The sequence below is a fragment of the Anser brachyrhynchus genome (genome assembly GCF_964034855.1).
Source record: "Anser brachyrhynchus genome assembly, chromosome: 10".
Classification (NCBI taxonomy): domain Eukaryota; kingdom Metazoa; phylum Chordata; class Aves; order Anseriformes; family Anatidae; genus Anser; species Anser brachyrhynchus.
In genome coordinates this window covers 8,592,789-8,617,502 of record NC_137705.1, presented here as the reverse complement: position 1 = coordinate 8,617,502, position 24,714 = coordinate 8,592,789, and the positions used below count along the sequence as shown (strand labels likewise).

Sequence of the window (24,714 nt, the reverse complement as noted above, 5' to 3'; positions counted from 1 at the left end):
TACAGTGATCAGATCAGTCATTGGCAACACAGAGATCAGTCTTTAATATTAATGCAAGAAGTCTAAAACTGAAAAATAACTAAAAACTACTACTTTTAAATACCTTACATGTATAAAGTTTCCCTTTCTATATTACTGCAATTTTTGTTTACATCCTTAAAAATGGCCCTGTTTTGTATCATAATTCTGAGTAAAAATACACATTTACATATAACCTGTGAGTCTGGATAAGGAAACACCGCCCTCCAACTTGCAAGTTTTTCCTGTAACAAGCCTCTACTTCTAAATAATTCAGAATTTTAGACAAACATCTGATAAAAAATTTCCAAACATACACATTGAACAAATGGCCTTTTGACAAAGACTGGAGCTTCCTCGCCAACTTTCAGGCAACCTGCTATTTCTAAGCAAACCTGGGCAATTTTATTTTTCTGAAAAAAACGTATTTTCCATTTAAAAAAAAAAAAAAGAAGGAGCTGTATTAAAATGGAAACATATTCCATTAAAAAAAAAAAGAGGAGCTGTATTAAAATGTAAACATTTTACAGGAACAGGTTGGTTTGAGTAACATTTCCTATAACTTAAAGTTCAAATGAATTCTTACCTTATTATAAGCTTTACACTCTTCAGCTTTATCATTTTGATTCCTTTTATTTTGGTTCTTCTAAAAACTAAACCATATTACTGCTGAACAACATTGATACTTTATATGAAGGATGAACTTCATCACCAGAAGATATTTTCATAACAGGAAAACTAGAGTTTCTGTTGCAGCCATTTCAGATTTGTGTTTTTCATTCTGATTTATTTCCTACTAACTTGTTGTTATTAAATAAGGAGCAGAGCTTTCTATAGCATAGTGTTTCTACCTCCCTTGAAGATTTCTCTCCAAGCTGTGTTAATAGCATTCTACACTGATATTATCATACTGTAAAGACACTTCCTATTTTATAAATCAATATATTTGCTTTAAATCCTATGTAAGCAAATAGTGTCACTGAAGACCTGACTACACTGCGTAAAACAAGTTCTCTGAATAATAAGGATGTGTTCTTTTGTATCTGTATGTGCATGAGCTCACACGTGCATGTGTATATAATTTTTTTCAAGTAAAGAATTATTTTAGATATTGGGCTTTTTGTTTGAGAACATATCCAACAATTTGAAACAAACAAACAAACAAACTGAAGAAAAGGTTCACATATACTTTTCCTAAATAAATAAATAAAATTTGTCAGAGTAAACCCACTGCTGTCAACTACACTACTGAAAAACCCACCCTGTCTACAACGTAGCTTTGAAAGGACTCAGAGCCAGGTAGAACAGAAGGTGCACCAAAAATAAAATTTCTGCATGTCTGCCAAGAAGGTAAAACATACAATCATGACCACGAAAAGGGTACAATTTTCTTTCACGTGTTTCATTCTTCTGTTCACATAGGAAAAGTTCCATCTTCTTTCTTGATGTTTCTGCTTGAGATAACTTTTTAACAAATGCCTTTCTCTTATACCACTAAGTGGTATAACATGTCCTTTTCAGATCTATGCTTTCTGGAACATAATGTTTCCTGTCTAATTACAAAATTCATAGGAAATCCTGATACTACCTAGGGCAATAAAGTCCTGGTTAATAGAAATGGCTTCTCTATTTATTTTCAGAGCGTGAGAGTCAATAATTAAAGCCTGGAGCTTACCCACTTCTCTGAGCAGCTGTAATAACCAAAGGAAAGCTCATTTTGTTGGAAGCAGCATGGTGAGATAGGCGTTTTAACAATAGGCAGAAAAAAGAAGTGGGTATGGTAGTCCTATTTTCAGCTTTTAATTCATATTTCTCTTGTGAAAAGGTCAAGCATGGGCAGCAGCATGCAACTCTTTAATGAACAAAGCCCTTAGTGTTTTCTCAGCTTTCTTTTTATTCCAAAATGTGAAACATCCTTACTTTTATCTACCTGAAGTCTAAAACATACGCTGTGTTCCAAAAGTCTCTCAATTTCTTTCCCAAACTTGCTGATCTCATTATCTCAAAACCACTGATATGAATTACGGTTAAAATTTTCATAATTAATTATGCCATAGCAAAGCTGCTTTGTACATATTATTAAAGAAAGCTAAATCGCACCCTCAGAATAAACGTTGACAAATCACTTTTCATTATATTACATTCAATATTGTACTTCTGGTTAAAAGTCTAAATAATTCACTTTGAAAAACTTACAAGTTTTCTTGTTAATGGATAATGAATGTTTTATAATTTTCAGTTCTTATCAAAACACAAGAACTCCCACCAAAAGCAAAATATACCTAACAATAATGTTAATAATAAGCTGGCATAGAATATATATTTTCAGATGCATTTTTATCCAACCTTTGTCATACTCCAGTTTCTCAAATAAATAGATTTTTGCAAGAAATCTGTGGAATTATTAGTTTGCTGAAAATGCATTTACCATTATCACAGAAGGACCCGTTTGGACATACATTAAGTCATGGTTAAGCTTACAGGCCTATCTTTTTACAAAGATAATTCAACTGCAGTTATAAACAGACAAGCACCAGAAATTACCTTTTTGCTAGTAAAAATCAAGCATTTATGGTTGCAGATATCGTTACTATAATTCCAATTTTAAGGCATATTTTTAGGAGATTTAAGCCTTAACACTTTAGAAAGGAAACCTCTTGCACTTTTACTTACAAGGACATCCTTTACATTTCTATTATCTAAATGGCAACCAGAATAGAAAGGTTCATATGATAATTACTTCATTTAAATAACACTGATTATATTTATTTTTGAATGTAAATGATGATCAAATAAAGACGTCAGGCTTAAGCTCATAAAAGACTTTAGTATCTAAGATGTTCTGTAGATTAAAAATGAATATAGGGGATTCTGGTTAGATATTAAAAAGGTTTTTACCTTAGGAAATAATGAGTTATCTTTAGACTGACAAGATTTTGAAGTCACATGGCACTAAAATTTGTAAGTCCATTCCAAACAACAGGTAAAAAAAAATGCAGATGTTTAAGACACCATTTCAGTATTTACTCCTACACCATATAGCACAATATTAAGTAGTTCTCAAGAATAATTCATTAGGGACTTAAAAACTGAGCTACACACCATCTAAGTATACAAATAATTTTATCTAAGACTGGGGACTTGCTTGTGTACTTCCCTTTTTTTTTTGGACCAGAGATTCCTAAATTGTGAACTGCCAACTAATAACTCTCTACCTCTCATCCCTCTAGCTACCTTGACTTTCTAGAGTTTTCTATTAAAAATTAGATGATTTGGTACACTAAGCACTGAGCATTTGTATAAAAAAGTCACGGAACCTACACTATGCCCATTTGCTTTATTCCCCTTGACTCCCCCTTAGTCAAATTACAAGAACACAAGATTTCTCAAGTTTTATATCCACAGTCATACTCCACTTTTGTCAGCCTGCCCAAGTTATTTCCTTAAGTAATTAATCCCTATAAAATCTGACTTGTTTTCTCATGCTTTTCCCTAGAACATATCAGCTATTAAGTAGTAATACACAGGAGAGCGATGTTCTAAAATGCTAGGATTTTAGTTTTATACTTTACCAATAAAGGGGCTGATAGGTTAATGATTTAATTAATAAATAATATGTACAGAATGAAATCCTATATTTCAATGAGAAAAGGAAAGAGTGGAGAGAAGGAAGATTAATTACCAGGAATTACCAGGTTAAAAACATTATAACAGTAATTGTTAGGTCTGAGCACATTTTTATGTCCAAGTTATAATCCTTGGAAAAAAGGAGTTTGTGACAAAAATGCTGACATAAGACTATGTACATTCCAAACACAACACTGTAATTGTATTTTTTGATTGCTGACTAGTTGAAAGAATTGCCATCCAGAACAAAAATGTAATTTCTAGCTAGAAACAGTCAATCAGAATTCCCAGATTACAGTAAACTCATACAAGACACTATTATCTATACAGCCACAGCCAGAAGATGTCAGGGAATCAATCCATACAACATGCCAGCTTAATAAAATCTGCATACAAAATTTATGAATACAGTAATATTCCTTTATATCACAAGTTATTAACGGTCAATTTAATGAATATCTACAGCTGAAGTGCTTTGGTCCTGTATGATATTTCAATCATCTGTAGCAATGTATTTAAATGCATTTCATTTTATAGCCATCAGCTCCTTACTGATAAGACAGCCTTTACATTCGCATGGAGACATTTGAGGTAGCTACTAATTCTGTCTTTATGCTGTTATTGATTTCCTTAAAATTTACTACATCAGGAACAGAACTGCATGTGCCATTATAGCAGTATTTCCTTTCAAGCTGAAACTAGACAAAAAAAGGTGTTTATAAGAAGTACTACGTGCATATTTTTTTCTAACACTTCTTTATGATTACAATGCACAGCCCTACATGGCTGGAAATTCAACATTCCCTTAATACAAAAAAAAAAAAGTTACATTCAAACATCAGTATCCTTAAGACGAAGCAGTGTTCTTGTTATCCCACAATTACATCGAAACAATGAACTACTGAACTCACTTAAATTTTATTTTTACTCTATTTGACTGAAGTTATTATTCAAAAGTTCATTTGACATGATATGACAAATTCAGGTTCTAGAAAAGTCTGGATCCAGATGAACATAGGAGGCACAGCCTTACAAAAAGATCCAACTGCTGAAACATAACAGCCTTAAGGACAAAGGCTCATTGAATATGCCACCCAAAAGTGACATCAAGACATACTGGTCCCCACCAATTCTCTTTTAAACATACACATCTGGATTGTCTTTGTGCAACAAGAGCTCTTTTGAAACAGGGTACTATTGTGAAACCAAACAACAATTGCGTTTCCGTGATAGATAACGAATCTCATTCTAATAAAGTTGCTTTACTGACCTTAGAAAGAGCATTTCATCCATAAACACATTTTTCTGATAAACATATGTTGTGGCATTGTAGAGGGAAATACATGTCCTACTCATAAGCATATATAACCTGAAAACTTTCTAATTTCTACAGTTGCTAAGAATTGAAGTACAAAATACATGCTGAACACATGGTCTGACTCCAATTACATCTGGAAAAAATGATGAGATGCCATTTCCATTCTCTTATTTTTGAGGAAAGCACGTCATCATAAGGCAATTCCTTTTTTTTCTTTTTTTTTTTTTTCCCTGTGTCAATTTAATGCACGTATAGCCAAAGTAAAAGAAAACCACCAGGCAAAAAAGAAATAAAGGACATCAAGTAAAACACTTGGGCACGATTCATTTTCTTCCAGGTAAAGTCCGCAGGAAATGCATGCCCATATGAAAAACCTGAGTCACTTGCACTTGAAAGCATAAAAGACTAAACCAAATCTCATTCTTATTTGCCATATCACCACACAGTTCCTCTTATCATTCAGCTTGAGCTAAATATAGATCTTTGCACCCTTATAAAATTCAGATCTGCTAATATTAACTCTAATGGCTCACAAAGCTATTTCTATTTCAATATATGTTATGAATACAGGTAATTATAATTCATTAAAATTCATTTTAATCCATTTCAATTTTCTCCATCTCATCAAGCAAAATAACATATGCACAAGCTATTGGACTACAGAAACAAACTAACCTGAGAATAGAATTAGCTAAATTAAATTATATGAAAGCATTTGTTCTATTTCTGATAATCTGCAGCAGTAATATATGTTCCTGATAAGCAATATCAGGACTATATGAATGTATGAATCACACTGTCATACATGTATATTTTAATATACATATATTTAATATACATATAATGCAATGATAATATTATATACATATTATTAAAGCATTTCAAAGACTTAAGAGAAATATTATTCTTAAATGGGAACACACTTCATTTCCATAGCACTAAGGATCCTACAAACATAGTTGTATTAGCAGTGAAAACAAAACAACAACAAAAAACAAAACAACAACAACAACAACAAACCTACTGATTTGTTCTTCAAGGAGTCTGTTTATTAAGGTTTCTCTGCTGCCTAATAAAAGTAAGACCCTGTAAAATCTTCACATTGATTGGGTCACCATGAGTATCTCTCCTCCAGTCTACTACCTACTTATATTTGACATACACTCTGCCCCATGCCAGATTTGATTAAAACCGAGGAGGGAACTGTCCCAGACTGAAGATAAATGACAACATTTAAGTACTATCACAACGCATGATAAATACTTACTGTTGTTCACACATATACACATACAAACACAAAATCCTTTCTTCTACTTTACTTGCAAATTCAGTCCAAACTGATAATCTCACTTAGGAAAGACAGTTGAATCTCTGAGCCAGTAACATATTGACCCCACACATATATCACTCCTGTTATTTAGAATAAATTATATACATGTAACCAAATACAGTAGTATATAATCGGGCTTCGGTTGTTCTATCAAGATTTCATAAAACTTTTAAATGGTATTCTTGTTGTACAAATTTAACATCTGCTCCTACAAAGTCTTGTTCAAAGCTAGTTTTATTAAAGTATCTTTTTTTTCCTTTCTGCTATTAAAAAAGTCACACAGAAAACAGACTTGATATATCCTTATGCTGCAAATCCCTGCAATCTAAAGATGTTTCCAATATTTAGCAGAAGTAAAAGTAGAATTAAAGTTGAAATATTATCACTAGTAGTTACTCTTAGGCATTTAATACATGACCTGACCTACTGAAAATACTTTTCTGATATTATTGACATTTGTTTAACCTATGACATTAATTCTTTGTAGCTCAATAAATCTGAGTATCTTCCCCCTGTATCATCAAGAGACTGGCACTGACAAAGAAAGTCAATCTCCAGCCCACACGCAAATAATAGCTTTCCATTATATTTGCCATTTCACCTGAATAATTCCTGATAATCATGAATAATGATGTTATTTGACATTCTAATGATATCATGCTATGCAACTTCAATCCATCAGTCACTGTCAAGAAGGTCAAATATTTGTATTCTATTACATTATGCAGAGTTCATTAAACAGTTAAATGACATTATACACCTTAATTATACTTCCAAATGAAACTAGCACATATCATTTAGATATTAGAGTCTATGTGATGCGTCTCCATTTAAAAGAAGGATCATGATTTTGAATATTCATTGGTGACAATGAAATATACTGAAACTTCTAAGAATCATTTTTAAGCGCTATCAAATCCTGATGTAATGATGAATTTACTTGATACACCTAAACACAACGTTCTTCACAGTCTAAGAAAATTTATCATACTTCCTACTATGTTACTTGTTGCGATCCTAACAAGAGTCATAACTGATATAGGAAAATGATTACTGACTAGAGCTAACTGTAAACAGATGATAATATATGTATGTAAAATATACAGGCAGGAAAAAATGAAGGGAAATTTTTTGACAGCTATCTTTTCTTCCACATTAAGTTTGGAAGTATATCTCAACACAACTCAAAACCTACTGTGGTAACCAAAACCATCATAAGAAAAAAGAAAGAAACATATGCACCTGTTGCTGTAAAGAGTGCTGTTTTAATAATACTTAATATTCAAAACCACTAAGCTCATAAAAAGTTATGTGTAATTATTTACTAACAAACTATTATCACAAGTAATCTAAAAGACTTATTTTGCATGAATCCATTTTCCTCTTCCCCATCAAAACCATTTTCCTTGACAAGAAAAACAAAAAGCGGCTCCAAGACAGTCATTTACTAGCCATCAGAAGCTGTGTATTGATTTAAGTATACTTTTAAAGAAATCATAGCATTTGTGATTGTACTGAGCATCTCTAGTCTCCAACAATCTTCTAAACGAGATACACACAACAGCTACAGAAATGGGAAGATTAATACAAGGAAAAATACGTTTAAAATCCACAAAAAATACAAGTAGGGACAAGACCTTCATTACTGTAGTTTACAAGCTTACAAAAAGCTTATTAAAGTGCTGCTTTCCTCTTAGCTACAAAACTGTTGCAGCCTAAGCCATCATAAGTATTTGAGTCTAATAATAATAGAACAAATCAAGCTCTTAAACAGATTTTCTTTAATTCATTATCTTATTTTACATATGAAAAAAAAAAAAAAGCAAGTTTGTTAGATTACAGCAGACAGTAGTTGAGATCTTCAGTTCTTTATCTGCCTTGAACCACTGATAGGCAATGTGATTTTAAACAATCAGAATTAACTCAGTCATGTATGAAACTCAAGAAAAAGTGACCACATGCTACAGAAAGAGAAAATTTTCACCACTACCACGCCTTCCTCCACACAGTACATTCATGACCCAAGTCTGATGGCTACAGAGATGAAAATCAGGTTAGAAAGTCTGTTCAAAAAAGCAATTAATTCTTGCTTATTCTTAAAAAATGGTTTTGCTTGAATCATTAGTTCAGCAGGATTTCAAGAATTCTCTTGAACAGAGCCTAAGGAAATAATAAGGTTTGCTTTTTAATAATGTCTTAGCCTTGCTTATAGGGCAATATATTTATGTTGGCACCTCTAATTTACAGAAATATAGTTGAAACAACCTAACTAATACAGTTTTGGAGCACAAATTCAGGCATGCTAATTGGTAAGTAAGTGCTGTCATATGGACCTAGATGATTTTAGGAGTAATGGGAATTAAAATTATCTTTCTTTCATTAAGCTATCTTTCTTTCTTTGCTTTCTGAAGAACTGGGGAAAATATTGCTTTCACTTAGGTTATCTTTCACTATTCTACATCTCTTGTAGCTGCCAAGCTACATTGGAAGGAACTGAGAAATAAGCAATAACACCCCTCTAGTTTTGGAGTTATTCCTTACCGCTTCAATAAAAGACATTTTCAAGTTATTGGAAACTACTTCCAGATGTCCATCATTTGTGGTATTTTTATATTCTGAAGTGAGCTGAGATACGCTGTCATCTGCAGAGTCAAACCCAATTAATTACTTTTCTACTTCCTTTTGTCAGTGTCAAATGCACTATCACATCCTTATTACCAAATACTGCACAGTGGTGAAAAACAGGCCTTGGGCATCGTTTTTTAACGGAGAAGATTCAAGACACTGTAGTCTGCAGACGTCTCTAAAGGAGAAAACTGCACGCAATGTTACAACTCCAGTTTTCACTGTAGCTGGCACAACTATTTTCAGTAAGCATGACGGAAAGATAATATGACTGCCTTTTTCTTTTTTATTGGTTGGATATCTTAAACTTATTTTTCAACTGAATCTGCATAGAAAGTTTTGGAATTCAATTAAGCCTCAATAATATAAAAAGGAAAAACATTTTTTACATCAAGAAGCACAAAACAACTAATAGCATAAGATAAAACATACCTCTGAAATCAATCTTAAAATTTGGTAATTGGGCAAATTAAATTGCTTTCAGTATATGTGATACACTTATGCTTCCCTGTACTTAGGAGGCAAAATACAGAGAATCCAGTAGCAACTAAAGGTAATGATATTTAATTACTCAGTGTGAATGGCAATTTTTCAAGGTTTATCACTCTGTTGCATATATTTTGTTTCTATTAACACTAAATTTGAAAGTTTTCCATTTCATTGTTATTCCAAAGAAAGCAGGACTGTCATGAAATATAATTAGCAAGTCACAAAGGATCTTCTTAAACAGATACTCAGAATTCGGTGGCTCTGACAGCAAATACTTTGCAGAGTGCAGCAGCTCAACTGACAATGAACAGAAATTAGATTCAAGATGTGGAATAACATTAGATTTATATGAGTCTGCTGGCTTTCATTGCACTCCAATGCTGTGGGACCAGGAAACCACAGGGAACATTCTCAGCCCTACAATATCAACAACAGTGCTCCTACTGCTTTGGCTTCTTCTATCTTAACTCTTCAGGCACATTTTAATGATGGCTCATTAATGGAAAACCATCACTGTCATGATCTAGGAAGGTTGCCCAAGAGCCTTCCAAAAAGAAAATGAAAGACAGGTCAGAACTTCTACCATTTTTCTCCAGGTTCTGGAAATATTTCCTGTCAAGCTGAAAGTTTCAAATCTACGGCAAAAGGTGTGGTCCATCATTGCCAAAACAGTGCGCTTAATTAAAATGAAAATGCAATCACTCTGTATATAACTACCTAGTTCCATTATGAACAGTGCATTGCAGTTGATGGAGAGTACATTAGCATTATAGTTAGTTCTGCTGTCCTCTTCAGAATGAACCAAATGTTTTATATTTTAAAGTATATTTTTTCTTTCATCAGTTTATTATTTTATAAAGAAAAGAATAACGTTCGACGTTCAGTTTTTATAAGGATACGAACAATTCAATTTGCAACTATGAGCTATTCAATAAAAAACATATGTTTTTAAGTATTCTGCTTCCATTTTGTGCATAAGATGATACCAAACAGTTGTCTTCAAGTTATTTCTGTTCAAAGAATAGTATTTTGTAACCTTCAACACACAGAATCATGTATATGGAAAACAAAAGACACCAGCAGATGTTAATTTGGCTTCTCAATTCAGAATTACTTTTCATTCTTTCTTCAGGGATGGTATTCACAAATTAAAGTAATTTGAAACTATCAGCACAGAGCACTGTGATCCAAAGTCATTAAAAACAGGTAGACTTTCTTCCAGTGTGCATCTCACACTCATCCAGCTCTGAAGATAGTTTTGATACATGGATAATAATATAATGCAGCATTATTTTGTAAAAATTGTTATTTTTCAGTCCTTCTTTTCCTCAACAATTAAGCTGTGAGATTTTTATGTGATTTAATAATTTGATGAGAGCCAAGCAGCTCTCTCACATGAGAAAAAAAAAATATTATTAAACCATTATACCGCTGTTTCTCTTCCTTTTCTGTCCAGTATTTGTATTGATATTTTTAGTTTTTAAATTAAGCATTTTTAAATACATGTCCTTAAAAGTCATCTGTTCTGAAATATCTGTTTAAAAACCTTAGCCATCATTTTAAACAACCACATGAACTAAAAACATAATTAGATTAAGTCACCTTCTCCTCAAACCTCCAGAGGTAAGGAACATAGTATGTCTCTATGACAATTGTGAATGATATAATCTCCTCATAAACTTCACCAATTCAGTGAGAGATTTTAAAAGCAGGCATGTATCCCGAAGTTGTGCAGTAAATATGCACCACAGCTGACTATTGTTCATGCAAAAATTAAAAAGTTTCAAAAGGGACAGGGAAGTAATAAGATGAAAGATAGTTATTGCTGTTGAATCCTCTGACAGATCAGATTCAACTTTTATTATTTAAAAAGACAAATAGAGCATCTGTGTTTTTTCAATTGTAATAAAACACAATCATCAAATCACATTATATTCTTTATTCTGAAATCTTGTAAGTAATTTAAAATGATCCCTTTTTACCAGCACTTAGATGTGGTACAAAGTTCATTTCATTCAGGTACTATCAATGTGATTGTTTAAGATCAAGGAAGGTGTGAGAAAATACACAAAGCTGGACTGCACGTTGTCTTACCCCTGAGCACACATGTGATGTTGGGAAAAGTGGAAGAACAAAAGCAGTAGTTTTTTGGAATGTATAGGCACATCACCAATCCAACCACTGCATGGAAGGATCCTTACATTTTTACTGGTTGGTTAAATTATGAATTTATTCACTTTTGTTTATCAGTGCCAGACTCTTTGCATTCATTTCATGTCAAAATACTCAGTGTTATGCAACCTGTTATTTAATTTAGGAGGATTAAAAATCATTACATTTCCAAATACATCCTACATATAATTCTCCTAATTCTGAACAAAGGTGGCTACCTAAGTATCATCAATTTGATTTGCACACGAGAACCTCTAGTTCTAGCAGTCAATTTAACTTCTCCGTGCACTGTAATATATACAAATGAGCAGATAAATCTGTGGGCTTCTAGTAGACCAGTGAATGTTGAAGAAAAATGCAGTCATCCACTAGAAAAAAGAATCCACACTAAGAATCAGGGTTAGGCCAAAACAAACAATGGTGCTGTGAATGCCATGTAAGTGGATCTGATGTTTCTTGTTTAAAGGGCGAATAAAGCCTGACCTGGACCCTCACTAGAGCTTTGTATTAAGTACGTAACTCACATATACAGGAAAAAAAAAAAAAAAAAAAATCTCATCTTGACATCTTGTATCCCCATAGTTTAAAAATGGGTCAAACAAGTTTAATGTTTGTATAGAAAGACTTTTGTTGTAATAAATGCTATGAAAACAATCATCACATGAGAGAATTCTGTATGAAGTTGAAGGAGCACAGCACAAGTACATGTCTGTACACAGCGTTACAGCCCCTCAGTCTCTACATAATACTCATTATTTCCTTATAAAGCATCTTCAGAGACTAACCTGAGTCTGATAGGCTTTCTAACAGTCTAATTTGTTCTCTGTCTAGTGCCCAGGTTTGAATAAAATCTGCACCAACTTCATTGTTATTAACAACTAGCCATTATAACCAAAATAAAACATTTCTTCCAATTTTCTACTGTGTTAAAATCAAGAAAATTATACAATGGGTGACTACCCAATCACAATGGGTGATCTACATGACAAAAACTAAGATAGATATTGCAAGCATTAAGGGAAGCAGTTCAGTTTAGTTGAAAATGTCTCCCTTTTTTTTTTTAACTGAACATATAAATGCTAGTGTAAGCTGTTTCTGAGGTTTTGCTTTCTACAAACATCTGTTTTTATCAGATCCTTTCAGTTCACCTTCATGTAAAAAGTGTGTTTCTCTACATGCAAAAAAGATGATTCAATACCATTGAAATTATGTGTATATATATGTATTTATAAGCAAGTTACAATCAATATTAAATGAATTTAGTTTTATTTTTTTAAGGAACTGGAGGGGAAAAAGGGATATTTTCATTGTTTTCTAAATGAAAGAAAACTCGGCACAATATTATGCTCAGTCAGCAGCGTTCCATTAATGCTGCTGCTTTCTGATTAAGATAAAAATAGAATTATCCAACTCCACAATATTTTTATGATGAACTCTCTCTTGGTCAAGTTCTCTCTCTCTCTCTTTTTTTTTTTTTTTTTTTTTTTAAAGACAAGAAAGTGCAAGTTACTTCCTTAATATCGATAGGGTCATAGTAGGGAAACATTAATTGAGCAGAGATGCCATTAGCAGCCTTTCACATGACTAGATACTAATTAGGTATGTTTTTTTTGTTTGTTTTGGTTTTTAAGCCTTCCTGCTAACTAAGAGTGGCAAATCCATGTTTTATATGCATTCAAAATAAACAAAGTGAAAAAAAAAAATTTAAATCAGTCAATCCTTCTTCAACTACTCTAGTTCTTTGGCAACTCAGCAGAAGCAGCCATGTCTGAAGTCTCCCACTAAAATTTTTATGGAGATTCATTTGACAAATACATTAATCTTATTTCAAAGTGCTTTTGTTTTGTTTTCATTTTTTCTTGTATTTGTGCTAGGTGGACTTTCTGCTAATAATTTCAATAGAGCACTGAAACACACAGCTTTTGGCTCTGGTTAGAAAGTGTTAGACTGCTTTCAATATCAGTGGCAGTCCCTGAACCTGAACGTTCTCAGTTAGGGAGCGGTTGGCAGAGGTATCCTACTAAATCCTAATGAACAGGCAAAATGAAAATCTTAAAACATCAGCATTTTTCAGATGCAGTTCAAAATAATTCAGTTTTACTATACATTGAATGCAATTCACAGACTTTAAATGTTTAGACTTAAAGAAATCAATCAATCAATAATACCTAAGTTAAATAGTATTTTGACAAATTCTAAATTAACTATTAATAGATGCTTAGCAATGGGGTGACTTTATGGTCCCTTTCAAGCTCCTTGCAGGAATATCAAATCATAGGTTAATAATGCTCCTTTGTATAAAATTCTCCATTACTATTTTCAAAGTTTAATGACATTCCCTTTGAAAATAAGACCCCCCTCCTTCTGTTTTGAAAGGTTATGCAATTATCTTGACCTTACTTCCTAATGTACATTTATTCCTTCCTTTTTGTATCAATCTTCCTTCTAAAGATTATTTCATTCTGCAGACTTAAGAGCAGCAAAAAATGTCACAGCTAATTGTTGTCCCACTGACAGTCCTTATCATTCAGACAGTAAAAGAAAAGATCAACTATTCTGATTTGCTCCATGCAAACCAACAGATACCATCATTACCACTCCTCCATCAAAACAGTAACTTCCTACTCAAAGAGAAGTCAGTCTTGATTTCAAGGTACCAAATAATGCCAAATGCTCCTAGAAATTTGCTTCAGTCACTAAATTGCTCTCAATATGAAAAAATAAACAGATAAACAAAAAACACACCACCACCAACAACAAAAAATATTTTTACAATTCATGGATCTCCAGCTTCAAATTTACAGCTACTACTCTTATTAAAATCTTCATTAGTCTAATATTTTTATTCCTGGAAACTGTGTTTCCATACAGGCAGGTATGGAAACCTTTTTTCAGGTAGGAATCTTTTTTCAACTTTCTCTGGCAAAATCTTACACTCTGGCAACTTCTTTTATATTCGTGCAATGTTATCACAAGTCTCACTAAATTTTGACCTCTTAGAGTTTCTTCAAGGCACTACATGAAGTACTTAAACTCCACCCCCAGCCTCCTGCCCTAAAAAAAAAAAAAAAAAAAAAAGGAAAATAATAAGTGTGCTGCAAAAGAACTATATCCTGACAATGCTTTTTCTCAACTCTGTCTTTGGAGTATGAATGTAGTAAAGTGGCCTACATGTCAAATAAGTAAGGTTCTATTTGGATCAAATCATCATTAACAAAACTGAGTCTAAGAAAGCATTGCTCAAAGGTATGCTTTCAGTGACCAGACTGCAGTGGATGAGTTCTGGCAACATTAATTTCTATGGCATAATATAAATACGTAACATGTCATAAAACATGTCAGGGCAACCTGATCTAGTGGGTGGCATCCTTGCCCATGGCAGGGGGCTGAAACTAGGTAATTTTCCAGATCCCCTCCAACCCAAGCTGTTCTATGATTCTGTGATATCTTTCCTTGCAACCAGGCACATTTTACCTGAACAACAGAAAAAGAAATACAGAACCACACAATGACACATTTGTAAAACTACGTTTATAGTTACATCTTTACTTGCACATCAAAGCAAAACCTTGTATTCATTTATGTTGAGTCCATCAGCCCAGACTGCATAAAAAAGTAGTATTTTCAAATTCACCTATTTAAACTCAAACTTGTTACACACAATTTTCATTTTTATGATGCAAACAGCAATGTCATCTCAATGCACTTTCAATTATTAACAGGTAAAGATAACAAATCCTGAACTAAAACCTTGAAATTTAAAGATGTCCTGATAACCACAACCATGCCAAAATGTATCGTTATATTAAAAAAAAAAAAAGGGGGTGGGGGGGGGAAGTGTGTGAGAGAAAAAATGAGTATTGATGGAAAATTAACTGCTCTTAGGTAGTTTCTGTAGAGGTCACTCCTCTGAATGCAGTATGTTGTTAAAATGAAGACTATCAATAGGGGAATTTTCAACTTCTATTGCATTATATGAACATCTGCTATAGCTATCTAACTGGGAGAGTGCTAAGGTTTATATATTTTGATCATAAACCTATTAGAAGTCAGCAGGTTATAAGGAACCAAAAAATACATATAAAATAATAATAATAATAAAATACATTAGCAAACAAATAGCAGTCTACATACTTGTGCAACTTTGGAAACCTAGACATGGTATGAGTGACAGAGTGAAATACATCCATATCAATGAATCAGGCACTCAATTTTCTACTGTAACCTCATGTTACAGCAAAGCCTCCGTTGTGTGTTATGTTCATACCAAACTTTGTACAACTTATTAAAGCATAATTTACCCAATTATCTTGCTCGGAGAAGGTGCTTGACCTGCAGCTGAAGCTCTGTGAAGCAATTATAGGGCCATTTGGAATCACTGTTTTGATAGTCTCACCTGCCAGTTCAAACCAACAGAAGAAAGCATTTCCTAAACTAACAAAGCAGCACGACTGAGCAGCTTTGGGCACACAGTAAAGCAGGAGAGACCATCTGTGCTGCCTTCCTGAGCAGGCAGCAGGGGAAAGCACACAGCTGGGCAGGAGTTAACTGTGCTACAGGGGTGGCAAGGCAGAAGAGAGAGAGGAAAGGACTATGTCCTACCCAAGAAACAACAGGTGCCAGATGGGGCTGAAGCCCAGCGGAGCTGGGCCCTTGCATCTCAAAAGTCATTTATTTTGCACAGGTATCCAGAAGTCTAGTACTGCTTTACAGTAAAGCAATTGTGCTCAAAATACTCATTTTGTAAACTGTATTCCTTGAATTGCCTCTAAAGAAATCAGGATATAAATCCCACAGTAAGTGGGATTTACCCTCAAAGGACTGACATCTACACCAGGTAGTCCAAATAGATTAGGCTATGGCATTATTTATTGCTCTTTTTGCCCTGGAGAAAGTACTGGGATCTCACACCACAAAGCACTACTCCTTCTTTTCTGCCTGTTTAGAGAATATTCCTGACCATTTTTCTTGTACATGGCACGCCTTTTTTTCCCCTTCCTCACTGTTGGAGGTCCCTAAATATATGTACAAGATTATTACTGGTGATTTTATGAACTATCTACTTTAGGTTGTAATTGTGGTCCATCAAATAATATTTCACAGCAAAAATTCTAGCTTTGGAGCAGAAAAGGGATGACAGTTTAGCATGTATCGCTAGATCTCCTCTTAGGAGTTGCAACAGGAAATTCATGTCAGATGCCTCTCAAAAAGATCATCAAAAAGATGTACTCAAGGAAAACACTGAGTGTTGTATCACACTGAATAGCACAAAGTATTCCAATATGCTAGAAACAATAAGGAATAAATGAAATTTTCAATTGACTCTCCAGCAAATCTATTTTCATTACAAATGGAGATTTTGCACGTATTGCATTATTTATGGTAATTGTGTGACATCTATTATGAATAACCATGTATTCCAATCATCTCTTTTAATTCTATTCCACTACAAGAGCAAGCTATGCAATACCTTGCCCAGACTCAGTTAACTGTGCGTGTGCTGCATATCACATTCTGATGGCTACGTTGAGGACTAAAAGTGCTAGATGTGCACTGACTGTAACAGGAACAGTTTTCTGTCATCACCTTCATTATTCAGAAACTACTTTAAAAAAATAAAATAAAATAAAGTTGAATTTAAGTCCAGCCATGTGACAAGGAAAAAAAAAATCTTTAATTCGTGTCTTTTATAAAGTTTCTGGTAATTGGTACCCAAATGTAAAGCACATGGATATCTGCTATTGATGCAGGGACGTAAGTTTCTGTAGTGACAAAATTGCAATGACAGCACACTAACATTTTGTGTTTGTTATCTATTGTCCATTTATGGCTGTTGAATTTGTTTGGGTTTACTGATGTGATAAAAAGTATAAAATTACAGGTTTGTTCAATAACCACTCCAATTACAAATTTGCTCTCTACTAGACTAGAAAATAACTGCTGGGCTAAAAGTATTCATTATCTATGAACAGAACTTCTCAGCTTCTTCAATACAAGGAATGCCAATTATGGGTTAAAGGAAATACTCAAAATTTACCTTTTCTGAATCCAACGTCAGTTTCCCTGCGATTTTTCATATAAAACTTTTCTACCTCTTAATTATACTTCCTTTTGTATAGCTTTGCTTCTCTTTTAAACTTGATGTCTTACAGCTCCTTAGAAGGAGGTTTTTCTCACTCAACATTTAGCCTGGTTTCTTGCTATACTAAAATAGGAGTGGGTAAACTTTTTTTTTTTCCCCAGATGATCTCTGCTACCCCAGTGACAGGAGTCTCACAGTACATCTACAGATATAAGTTGATGTGAAAATGTTAACGTGCTCTGCAAACTGTGAATGATGTTAAAGACAAGAAAATGTGAAGCTGGAACTAAACTAAAAGTGAAATAATTTTACATATGAATGTGAATTCAATTAAATACTTTCAACCTTCAAAAATACATGCCTTCATATAAAATTAGCTCTTAAAAATTATGTAAAAATTAAAAAAAAATAAAAAAATAAAAATCACAACATGGGGAAGACACTAGGTAGCAGCTATGAAATGTGACCTTCCATAGCAATCAGCAGCCAACTGATCTTAAATGTAGAAGTTTTACATTTTTTCATGATAAGAACAGGCTTTTCACACTGTTCTTTACTTTATTGGCATGGTGTAAGTATGCATATTAGGTACCACAGTGGTGAGGACTCATGGACTATGCTTCAGAAATTCTTCTGCACGTCCCTGGAGCTTATAAGGACAAACAATTCCACTTTTAGCGGACATACATTAATAACACACCTTCAAAACTATACAGTGAGTGCCACTGAAACACATAAAGCAGGTTCATGCATAACGTGGTGGTGGGTTTGTTTTTTGTTGCTGTTTTGTTTTTAATTCATTTATAAGTTTCAAACAACAACGATAATGAACAGGCGAATAAGAAATTAGATGGGAATGGTACTTTTTTAGTTGGATATCAGCATATGTTACCAATGTAGCCAAGAAATTTAATTGCACAGATCCAACCTATTATGACACACAGCTAATTTATTATTTTTTTTCTGAGATACATCACACTTCATATAGTGAGATTTGAAGGTCAGTTGAACACATCACTAATAAGAGACTGCCAATCCCTCTATGGCATTTGGTAAGACGGATTTTACATGAAGCACCAGGTTCTACCCTGGGAGCTACTGCCTTTCCCAGATGTGGCCTTAAAACAGCTTTGTTAATAAATCTTCCAAAGTAGGTTGTGCTACATCCTGAGAAATTCTTATCATTATTCTGCTGAATGCACATAAATGAGTAATTTAGTTAGTAACTTACTCCATTTGCAAATTAGCAAAAAAAAAAAAAAAGTTTGATTTCATTACTTTCAGTTTTTCTTTCTTCCTGAAATGCTGGCACAAAGCATTTAGAATGGGATATTCATCAACACCATCATATTAATGCTACCTTAACCATGCAAACAGAATAGATAAATCCTTATCATGAAGTATGTCTCCTTCAACAATGAGCACCTTTCAAGTGAGGCAAGATTTGAAGGGAGAGAAAGTGTTTATTAGACCAAATGATACAGTTGAAAAATAATCAAAAATACAAAGAGAAAGAGACAGACAGACTGACAGACAAGCTTTTGTGCATACAACCCTGAATCTATTATCTTCTGAAGCAACATTTCCTAATGCGAGTCAAACAGTACTGCTTTGTTTGTAGACTGCAAACAAAACAACTCCAGCCCTGAAATAATTAACTGGCCTCTCTATCACCACTAAATTCAAGTGGTTTGCATACACAGAGCTGAGCAGTCATTCTTTGGGCTGTCTGAGCTGAACATTTTTTTCCCAGAAGGTAGCTTGAGAATACAATGAAGCTGACCTACTGGTTTGCTGCTGCCAGGGGTGCACTCTCACTTCTTACTGTCTGTGCAAGGTAGTTCAACTTAGCTAAAAAAAATACTAAGGATAGGAATCGTTTTTCCTACTCTCATTTGTGCATGCAAACATTACAGCATTAGTAAGTCCTACGTAAGGGATCAAGGCTGCTCATGGAACAGCTTTATCTGGGATTTGACAGGGAAAAAAACAGTCATTTTGTACTGATGCTGAACAGCTTCAGCCTGGGATCTCAAAAACAAATTATCAAACACTGAAAATATAGAAAGTAAGTCTCAATCTCTTCTGCATCCCTGCTGAAGAAATATACTATTTCCCCCACATTTTCACACCAGATCCATCATATATCTATTCTCACTCTGAAAGTTTTTTCTACACCAGCAAAGCTACTGAATCCCTGTTTCTTGTGCTCTCTTCTTCCAGCATGCCTAGAAAATTTGAGAAATTCAAGTAAAAAGTTCAGTTCTCATTGTACCAAGCAACATTTTCTATCTTTATGTGATTCCATTGCTATCCCCAATGCCTTATTTAGGTTACAAAGTCTTCACAGAAAACAGCTATTTTTAGCTCTTTACTTGAAAGGCAACTGACACACCATGGCACTGCTTCACAACTGCTCCTTAGCATTGCGCTAATGCAAACTAATAACAAAAGTAATGTATATGAAGCTCCAGCAACCAGCACTAAAGAATACTTTCCCACAGGGCTGGATATGTATAATGTGTAGTTGTAACAGTGCAGCGTATATTATTGCAATATGTAAATGCAATTATTTACATTCTGCAATAACTGAATTTTATTTTCTAAAGCCTCATTTTATGGCAAATATTAACACTTGTTTGGGCTTAAATACATAAAGTTCATAATTATGTAACATAAATATTGATGTGATATATGTTCAATGTACGAGCTAACTAAATCAAAATAAACAGCAGCTCAGTAACTTTAGGAAGGATTAAAACTTTATATTCATGCTAAGCACCGTCTTTTTCAACCAAACTTGTGAGAGAACCTGTCTTTCCAGAACCAATGTCCTATCTTCAATGGAAAAATCTATCAGGACTGTAACTAAATTAATTAATTTCAATATATATTAACACAACATGCGGATTAAAATGATTTGTTTAACTGCAAATATTTTGTCACAATAAAGACTATGTCAGTCTCAAGTAATGCAACAATTCTGATAATATTTGAGAGCTCACAGACAGATACAGCAAACCAGATGCTATTCTTGTATTGGATGACCTAGATTGCATCCCCTCCATGCAACAGATCCAGAACAATTACACTGCAGCTTAGGGTGTTATCTAATCTTTGAAGGAGCATCTGGTCCAACTAATGTTTTCTCTACTCATTAAGAAAGGAACAAGTCACGGTCACTCACAAAACAGCACAATGCAATGCCTCAGCAACAAAGAATGACCACTAACTTTATATAGTGGTGAAATTGACAGAAAAAAAAAATCCTACACTTTTGGGTTTTATATATACTCTATTCCCTATAATCAGAATACTTTGTGGTGGAAGACAGCGGACCTCTATGGAATAGAGTAATACTGAAAAGTGAGGTTTTTTTGTTTTTTTTTTTTTTAAGTGGAACACCCTTTTTATAATCAATCTTAGATGATTTTTTTTATAAAGCATTTATTCTAATTTATTATATGCACATATGTGTGTGCTTATTGAAGGTGCTGCGCTGTCTACCATGAATTACTATAAAATTGCTTAGTCCTGATAGCCCTCAGCTCATCATTCCGGGATGGAAAACATGTTTTTGTTTTTTTCTTTTAATAACCAATTCACTAAACTGTTGAAAAATGCTTTGTATAGTATAGTATTGCCATAGATCTGATATTTGTCTCTGTCATTATTGCATTCAATCAATTTACAAATGTGGCTGTGTTCCTGTTGTGCTAGTTCTCCTTATGGCATCCTGAACAGAAATCCAAAGATCAATACCTTGTCTGCTGAAAAAAAAAAAAAAAAAAAAAAAAAAGTAGGACATAACAAATGAATAATTTTATTTACAAAAAAAAAGTTCTAGTTCCCAAATGGATTCTACTAATGTTCAAATTCATTTTTCATGTTTAACACCAGATGAAAGCAAGTATCCTGCACAATACAGTGAGAAAGTGATAAAAAACACAGTTCGTATTTATTGAAGATGTGAGCAAAACCATGTAAAGCATGGCGTATGGCTAGGAAAACATCAATAAAATGGTAGGTCATTCACAAAGTATTTGTAGTCATATTAAAGAGCACAAAGTCCACGTCAAAGAGCAGAGGGATTTTCTTAAAAACACACTACAGTTCTGCTGTGAAGTATGGAAGCAGCAAGACTGTGAATGAAATGAACTGAGAAGACAAGCAGAAACATAGCTCTTAGAGCTGATTCACTTCTTGTCTTGTGCATTCTGAGCGAAGGAAGGGCTGCATCCGGTGACTATCAACACCCCTGGCACTATTGCAGCTAGTGAATAGCCACCTTCTCTAATACACCTAGTTCAAGACAGCAACAAACTACTTTCACAATCTCTCTTCACAGAGCAGCAAGTTAACAGCACTTATAGGAAACAGGGACTCTACTTTTCATGGCAAATGGTATTGGTACCTGTGTAAGCTTGCTGGGAAATGTACAGTGTGTGGCTCACCTCCTCCCTGCTCCCAAACTACTAACTGCTAAGATTTTCACTGCATACAGTATTCCCATCTAGACTCTTGTCTCCATAAGAATACACAGGGATTACTGAAACAATATTGCAGCATTTCTGTACAAAATGGCGGGGGGGGGGGGGAACACCCCCCAAAACAATGTGTCATTAATCAAGACCTCTTAAACCCCCTTTAGGGCGGGGGGGGGGGGGGGGGGGGCGTCAATCACTAATTCTGCACACTGACCGTGCATAGCTCTGCATCTCAGTTTGGTTGTGCCAAAAGAAGTGAATGAGTTTGCTACTAGCGTCAACCAAATGAGCACATTTTTGCTTGGACAGCAGAGATTCCAGTTTAACTTCACATACCACCTGCTCCATACTAAGGTACCAGCTACTTCTTATTCCACAACCTGCAATAACCACTACATCTTCCCTCAAGGGGTTCCAGTTGCAAACAAGTTCATCACTCATTAGACAGAAGTCTAATGCTGAGTCAGATAAGGCGTCCTCTCCGGGAACAGGACCACTCTTCCCTTACCAGGAATACTATGTTCTTGCTATTCCTACTCTTGGTTACTACAAGCACAGTTTGACTTTCAAGTGTCAAGCTGAATTCACAGGACCGACAGATAGAAATAAACAAAACAAAACTTTTAATGTGTTAACTGAGAAAACATGCTTTAGGATTGCTCAAATCACAAAACAGTGATTTCCACGAGACCATTTTTACTGAAATTTCTCAGAGCACAGCTGTATTTTAAAACTATTACAACAAATTCACAACTCCAATCCCATGTTCTGTTTCAAGACGAAATTTCAACCTTACAAGTTAATTAAAGCCACCACCTGTAGTGAGCTGGCTTTCAAACTGATTTCCTTCGTCTCTCTAATTCACATGCATTAATATTTTATTTTCTACAGGAAAAAAAAAAAAAGAATGTCATAAGTGTGCCAAAGACAAGGCAGATAAAATTATTGCAATAAAACAAAGAAAATACACTTGTTACTGCCAGGTCTCGAGACAAATGCTGCGTTATACAGACGTTTTAAAAGCTTACAACTGCAAATTGCTCTATTTTACATACTGTGTTCCAGCCTTTGCATTAAGATCTTTTCTAATTTTTTTCTTAGTGTAATGAGAGAGGGAAAGTGTTGGAGTTTTATTACTTGAACATTTATTCAACAGAGAAACAAAGACTATATTATATATTACAACACATGAGCTATTAAAACAATGTGACACTATAAAATATGCTGCAATACTCATTACAGGGATAACAAAGCTAAACCTGAGCAAATAAATGTATCTGCCAAACAGTCAGCAATAACTATGCAACTAGAGTTTATAATCTTTAATTATTTAAGAAGGAAAGAAGCTTGTAATAATTAAGTTTTATATGCTCCTTAAACTGTCACTTCTAGATGCTAACAAAACTTTAAAACAACTCTCTTTCATCTGAAATACCTCTTCATTGTTTAATAACAGATGCGGTTGTTCACTTAACTAACCAACAGAATTGTTAACTATTGTTTTAAAAACTTCCACATACAGAAAACATTTTGTTTACTCTCTGACGTGGACAATGCATAAACCTACATACTGGTCAAGAATTTACAGGCTCTTCAACTCACAATGACTAACGTGATAGTGTCTTTAGATATCTTTGAACATATTTTGACATATTTTGCCTAAAAATATGATGACACTGTAAACCACGTTGATTTACATCAGATAACTTAGAAACTTTTACTGGAGAAGGATAATTAGTTTAATTCATTGAAACGTATTGGTGAGATAGTAATGTGTTTAGTTTCTATAAAGTCTGTGCATATTTGTCATACACTTATAACCAAATGATCTGACTTCTGGAATGAATAGAAACATTCAAAACAGGCACACCAAGTTCTACATTGAACAATTATAATATACAGAAGTAATGAGAGGAGAGGGACATTCAAAATTTCAGAGGAATAAAATACATTTATAGATATAAAATGATACTAAAAGCTACTAAATTTAAAATTATATATTAAGTTATGAGAAACAACGGAAAAGTACAGAAAAACAAGAAAGCTTTCAGTGAACTCCAGACTTTTTTTTTTTTTTCCCAAACATGCATTCAGCCATTTCTTAACAGTTCCTACTAAAATTTTACCATAAACCTCTGTGGAAATGATCAGTCTTGAGTATTTCTGAAAAGTTCAACCTCCAGCCACTGAAATCAGCACAAAGTTACACAGCACCAGAGTTCTGACTATGAAATAATACACAACATTATAAAATAAACTAACTAAATAAATGCATTTAGCATCTTGCACAATCAAGTTCCTTTAAAGTTTCTAAAAACTAAGTTTTGCTTACAACGTGGATTCATTTTTCCTCAGGAAGCGTGTTTGCTATACAGATGGTTTATTTAATCCATTCCTACCTAAATTAATCAAAGCAATCTGTTCCCCCCCCAAAAAATAATAGTCTTCATAGAGAATTCTGCTGCCATTTGACAAATTGTGTACATTTAGCTACAAGAAGTTGAAAATCCTCCATAAAGAAGTTACCACATCTAAAAATAAGTGACGTTATTAAAAGGGAAGCAGG

General features: G+C 33.9%; 1 protein-coding gene across 12 annotated transcripts in view; it reads right to left on the bottom strand.

Moving 5' to 3' along the window:
• FHIT (fragile histidine triad diadenosine triphosphatase) overlaps positions 1-24,714 on the bottom strand; it is a 531,998-nt gene that overhangs the window by 379,231 nt on the left and 128,053 nt on the right. The gene's annotated exons all lie outside the window — the stretch shown is intronic.